The sequence below is a fragment of the Mustela nigripes genome, chromosome 13 (genome assembly GCF_022355385.1).
Source record: "Mustela nigripes isolate SB6536 chromosome 13, MUSNIG.SB6536, whole genome shotgun sequence".
Taxonomy (NCBI): Eukaryota; Metazoa; Chordata; class Mammalia; order Carnivora; family Mustelidae; genus Mustela; species Mustela nigripes.
Genome location: NC_081569.1, coordinates 31,471,180 through 31,478,302, shown reverse-complemented (window position 1 = coordinate 31,478,302; position 7,123 = coordinate 31,471,180).

Here is a 7,123-nt window from a genome sequence, read left to right as displayed (position 1 = left end):
CATGGAGGGAGAGAATGAGCCTAAATGTCACTAGGCTTTCTACTTCATGAAAATAAGGACCTTGTTCAGCAGGAAACAGATGGCTTGCTCAAACAAGTTAATCTGGGGGAGTTAAGGGACTATTTATAAAGTCCTCTTTGAACTGAAAAAGATTTGGGGAAACCATCAGTGAAAAGTTATTACTACTCTTAAGCCTGATCACGTAAGTGAAAGGAGCAGAATGGAAAAGGTGGTTCTATGGAGAAGCCTGCCTGCAAGGAACTCTATTTTAGGTAAGAGAACACAGACAACCCTCAGTAATCTGGTAAGGACAGATCCAGTAAATAAACACACAGATCTCTGGATCTCTGATTTTCTGCCCATGACTGCCATTGGTGAAACCTAATCAGAGACTGGATGGCAAGGGAACCCATTGATATAGTCCATCATATCAGTCAGCCTCTGAACAAAGATGGGGAGTAGATCCAAAGGGACATATGAAAGATACCCAACACATTAATACACCCTCAGTGCCTAACATCACACCTGGCACAGAGGAGGTATTGAATGATTGAATGAAGCTGGATAGCAAACAGAAATCTAACTTGCTGGGTTTAACTAATTCATGCTAACAAGTTAGGACCTTACCTTGTAACAGTGGGGTCCAATCAGAGCATTTTAAGCACAGGAGAAACATATCAGAGTTGCATTTTAGAGACAACTTTATCAAGAATAAACTGAAGCCTTGTAGCAGAGGTACCAGGTAAAAAGCTGTTATAGAAAAGATGTTCTAAGGAAGAGGAAACAAATAAAAGATGGGCTTTAGAACATTAAGGAGTTGAAGTTGTCAGGAGATGCAGGACATATTGTGATTGAGTGACTGGCAGGAAATAAATAAAGGACACAAAAAGGGGGTGTAGGATGAAGAGTAAAGATGCCTGCATTTCTCAATGACCTCTTGGGTGTGGTGGATCTGTGAGAAACCTGGGTTCGGCACCCAGTTTGTTATAGGTGTCTGGAGCTCAAGAGACACCTGGATGGGAAAAAGGGATTGAACCAGATCTGACAAATGAGACAAAGACACTGTACACTTCCAGTTAGTTGTGTTTCCTGGAGTGGGGGAGGGGCAGGAAAGTGTGTAAGGTCAGCGTGGGTTAAGTTCTATGGCAGTTGAGAAGAGCAGTGAGCCAGAGACTAGGATGGAAAGAAGGAAAGGACATACCATGGCCTTCCACAGTATTTACAGTTCCAGCATCCTGGGTTACCCAACATACAGGGTGAGGAAGCCTTTTCTACAAAAGGCTAGGTAGTGGTGGGGTGCTTTTGCATGAAGCAGTTTGTATATGGCATAGGGGAAATGTCAGGGAGAAGAGGCAAAGTTAACTCCATCTTTTTTTTTTTTTTAAACTGGGAACAGGTTAAAAAGGAATATATTTTAAAAGTTGTGGGAGGCTCTGGAACCAGAAGAGAAAAAGACCCTGAAGTGTGGGTGGGGAAGAGTTCCTGCCCAGTAGAAGACCTATGGCTTATTTTTTCTGTGAGTGGAGATGGAGATGCTTGAGACAATATTCCTTTCATGATGTCCTCCTCCCTTTCCCATCACAGCCAATTCTCCCCTACTGCATGCACCGCTTCTCTTCTCTGTCACCATACCAGCGACAGCTTCTGGAGAAGACCCAAAGCTACATTCGCATGTTCTGTGCTGGCCTCTTGGGCTTCATCTTTGTCCTGCTGCTGTCCTTGTCCTCTTTACATTGGGTGAAGTTCATGGTATTGAAAGACAAGAAGACACTCTTTGCAGGGCTCTGGACAGTGTGTCACCATGATCTCTGCTGGAGCCATGTGCCAAAGGCACCCTGTGAGTGCCTTCCAAATCCTAGAGCCCCCTCCTTTGGTACATTTGCTCAGATCCTCCATAGCACCCCTCTCTCCCTTTGTCCTTCCCACAACCCTGCTCCTCCTTTTCTCCCCTCATTCACAAGCATGTAAGGACAACTCCTCCAAACAGGGCAAATTTACCCAGGTTTGTTTGGACTAGACTTCCCCAATGACCTAAAAACCACAACTCCTTAATTATTGGAAGCTAATGCCTAGCAACCCTGTGCTTTTTATTACCTTTGCACTCACAACTTCCTAGGAAAAAGGAAATTAGTCATTTGCACCTTAATATGAAAGTTACCTCATAATGTGCCTCTCAAGGGTATAGTTATAATTTCAACTTGTCACTCATTGTGGAATACATTTCTTTCCTTGTTAAAGGAATTCCACATGTCAATGAGGAGATGGAAAGAGGGTCCTTACTGGTGCCTGTGAAGCCACCCACTTGGGTGGCTCCTTACTCTGACTATATTACATATTAAGACACACCCTAATCCTGTCCTCCTCTGTCCCTCAGTACCTTTCCTAGAACCTATCTACCCTTATTTAAGGGCAGGTCACCTCTGCTCCAGCCAAACCTCTCCTTTTCCACTTTTTCTGGCAGATTACCTCCAATTCTCCAGGGCCTTCTTCCTCATCTCTGCCCTCATCACCCTCACTATTATTATGTGGCTCAGCATCTCTCTCATCAAAGGGCCAGGAGACAAAACCTACATAGATCTGGGCATATCCATCTTCTCTTTCATCTCAGGTACACAGTGATGTTGGAAAAAGTTTGTCCCTGGAGTCCTCGTATTTCTTCCCATTCTGTGCCATTTCCCCTTATTTTACAAAGTCATTCCCTCCCTCACATGAACACTGCTATCATAGGACAGTGTCTCCTCTCAAAGGGAAGAAAGCTTTCAATAAGCTTTTACTCCCCATGGGGCTATTAACTCTTAAGGGGGGGACCCTGAGGAGATTATGTTTAACCCAATGGACACACCTCTAGGAGTTGTTATCTGATGGACGAGTAAAGGGGATATCATAGGCTAGAGGCCCTTCTGGCACCCAGAAAACTACTATGCAGCTAACTAGCTACCTGTTCTATTGGTCTTATCTACAGGCTCCACCTTGACAACCTTATTCTAGTCAAAGCAGAAGCCTTTGCTCTCCCATCTTGGTTAATTGCCGACTGGGTCTTCCCATGACCACTGCCATGGGTAATAGGCCTCCAACACATAACTGAGATGGTTTGGATGACAAGGAAGTACAAAGAGGGGGAAGAGGGTGAATTGGGTGGGAGAGCCGAAGGAGAGTTATGATGGGTAGTGATAGCTTTCATTCTGATCCCAGGCACCTGCCTACTCCTCTGCCTCATCTTGTTCCTGATGCAAGTGAAATTGTACAGTAGGAACGTCTTGAAGCCCCATTTCCTATTAGTCTACCGCCTCAATTGGTGGAGCAGTATCTTCTACATGATAGCTGGTGAGTTAATGCTCCTGTAAACAGTGAAGGCACCAAGGAGACATTTTTACGTGGTTGGTCCCATTTCTCTCTCTCTTTTGCTTTCTTTTGGTTTGGCACATTAGAATCTCATAATTTGGAAGGGCTCTAAAAGAGTTATTTCCATGTCAATGAACAATTCTTAAGAGCAAGTCCTTCCAATTTATCTAAAACATTTTTTTTTCTATAATGATACCTGTCCCTACACAGATAGGAGCAAGATTCAGGAAGTAGAGAAAGAAGGCATAGACATTAACAGAGTTAATTCATAGTTCTTCTGTCCTTCCAGAAGATGGTTCTAAAATCCTCCTCTCCTTTTATCATATCAAATAACCTCTCCACCTTTATGAATCTCCAAAATAAAACTTCAACATATGATATATGTTCCTCTGAAATATTACCAATATAAAGCAGAGTGGTAATATAGGAGTTTTGCCTTTATAACACTTCTCCTTTCATCCTTCTAAGCCATATACTTGTTTTTATTCATTCATTAACAGTGGTCTCCAATCCATTGCATCACACACCCTATTAGTAAAACACTTCTCAGCAAGCATTCCAAAAGACCTATGGTTATTTATAAAATATGTACATATATTAAATCATTAATATATTCATTACATTATAAAATACAATTTTTTAAAAGATTTTATTTATTTATTTGACAGACAGAGATCACAAGTAAGCAGAGAGGCAGGCAGAGAGAGAGAGGAGGAAGCAGGCTCTCCACAGAGCAGACAGCCCGATGCAGGGCTCGATCCCAGGACCCTGGGATCATGACCTGAGCCGAAGGCAGAGGCTTCGGCTGAGCCACTGAGCCACCCAAGCACCCCTTATTTTTAAATTTAAAATTGTATTTTATCTGCTTCCCTCTATCTCTTTCTCTCTGCCTGCCTCTCTGTCTACTTGTGATCTCTGTCTGTCAAATAAATAAATAAAATCTTTTTACAAAATTTAAATATAAAATTTATTTTTTTAATTTAAATTATGTAAAAAATAAAATTTTTACAAAAATTTTAGAACTGAAAACAAAATTTGCTAAAAATACAAAAAGACATTACTATTTTTTTCCCATGCCCCAATGAATTGGCTTGTATACCCTTGGGAAATATTGTTCTACAGAAAAGCTGGGATCAATGCTTTGAATCCCAGATCCCTAAAGATAATGAAAAGGATATTCAGAAATGTATCGTAAGTCAAATTCTATTATAATTAAGCCAGTGTATCAGGGATGTTTCATGACTTAAGATTTTATCTATTACTAACCCACAGTGCTGACCCTGACTTTTCTTTTTCTCTAGGGTTCCTCTCTGGACTCAATTATATAAGTTCCCGAGTTACCCCTCCAGATCAAAATCTCCTTGTGATCCCTATTTCAAGAACAAGGATAGGAAGTGTAGCCACAGTACAGCTGGGGCTAACTGAAACAAATATAGGTGCTTCTACACAGATGAGCCAGGTACTAGAAAGACAGTCAGGTTCAGTGTTACAATCAAAGGTCCATAGAACGGGGACTCAAACAGAGGTAGGGACCCAGACAGAGCCAGTGACAGAGACAAAGACAGTAGCCCAAAAAGTGCTAGGAACTCAGACCGAATCAGAGGTTTGGGCTGAGTCAAGGGCCCAGACAGAGCCAGAGATAGGAAATGAATCAGTAATAAGAGATGCGTTGACAGAGTTCACTACTGAGATAGAATCAATTGACGCAGTAGAGCCAAGACCTGAGGTGGAGATAATTGGGAGTGTGACTGGTGATATTCTAAGCAGTAGCCTTGAGGGTAATGGAAACAGAATGACCCAAGTCAAGGATTGTGAGGACAGAGAGTCAGCTGAGAAAAATAAGGATAAGACAAAAAATTAATCTTAGATATAAGGTGGTGAGAGCAGAGATATTAAAAACAAAAAGGTTTCCCTTTAGGCTTAATGATATATTTGTTGGATCTGTAAGAAGTGTGGTGGGAGTATCAGAAGTAATTCTGAGGCAACAATAGAACCCTCTGTGAAACCCCCCTGGATTACACCTCCTTCACTGAGCAAGTTGATACTAGGGGTGAACCATACAAATCATTTGGATGGTTTAGGGAAAAGCCACCAATAATTTAAGGATCATAAGGACAGCAAATGCAAAGCTTATTAAAGGAAGTTTCCATGTTAGTGTTGTGTGCTGTGACTGGGAGAGGCTGGCAAGAAATGACACACCCAGGCCAACAAGCCTTTCCCGATTTCCATAACCCCACGATGGAACCTCTCAGCATGTTTGAAAGAGCTTCCAACTTGGAAATTCCAACTCTTTTTTGGCCCTTAGTTCCCTAATTCATTAGGCTGACTTTTGGCAAACATTTAACTTTCTTGGGTCTAACATTCTTCATTATCCAGGTAGGCTCTGAGATTTCCTCTAGTGCTATCTATGGCCATGAATGATAAGCAGTGAAGTTACTCCTGTTGGCTCAGACAACCCTGGATTATTTTAGCAGGTAACTCTGTGTAGTCAGAGGAACAAAATTAAGTTATCTACCTCAAAGGCTACTTTTGGCAACTCACTTCTTATTTTTTTTATTTAGTCATCTCATTTAAAAATACAGGTGAATCTCACTGTTTTCAATTGTTTAGAAGAAGTAGAAAGGAAGAGAAAAAATAAAGGCAAAAGAGCCCCGACTCTCTGACAGAAGTGTACCATATAGACTGAAGGAATTTCACTGAGGCCTTACAGAGTTTCGCAGAAGGGACTGTGGCCTTTGAAACCGGAAGTTAGTTTTTTTATTGGAAATATTAATTGTTCACCATGAGAACCCACTCTTAACTCCCTAAACAGTTCACTATTTTACTATTGCTGGCTGCCTGTGCCTCTAGCTTGTTAATCAAATTTTCTGACCCTTAATTTTGTCACCTTTAAAAGTGACTTCAATAAATGATATCATCTCCATTCCACATATTTGACTTTCCAGAATGTTAGATAAGGAACCAGAAGAGAGAAGATGATGGTCAGGGCGGGAAACATTAAAAGATGTTCTTCCCAGCAAATATGATTAACAGATGTCTGCCTTAAAGTACAAATTCTCTAATGGGATAGTTAAGATTTTTGTCATACTTCAATTTGTATTACCTGCATCAGTCAGATAATTACATAACTAAATACAACTAAGCAGATGCTTTGATAAGTGAGAGAAGAGAAAGAAGAAACTTTGCAAAGTGAAGGTCTAACGGGAGGGAGAATTTTGAGATCTTTCAGTGAGGACAAAGGGGCTGACTACCTGGGAGGGCAGGCGTACTGAAAAAGTAAGAAGAAATGTGGGAGATTGATAAAGACAAACGTCACCTCCACTACAATTTTGTCTCAAACAATAAAAGTACCTGAAGTCTGGCTGCTCTGGAAAACCGTATCCTCCATTTCCTTGTATGTATACTTGTCTTCCCATGCATCATCCATCCATCCAAAAATTGTGGAAGATTTATTGAACATTAACAGGGAGTTCACTGCATAGAGGGGGATAGAGATAATAAGAGTAAAAGGCAAAAAAGAGGTTGCAGGAATTCTAGTAGTACACAAAAGAGACAGCTCAATTCGGTCTAGGGGCTTAATGGAAAGCTACTTGAATTGGTAAAACGTGAATGAGCTCAGTCTTGAAAAAGAAAAATGATAACATAGGATTTCATGTAGGAGAAGAATCATTGAAGCAAGGCTTTAGTATGAGGCTGACTTTCTCAAAGATTCTGGAAACAGAATAACATTACAGCAACACAACAACTTTAAGTTATATTTCAGTAAACTTGTTCTTTCAAA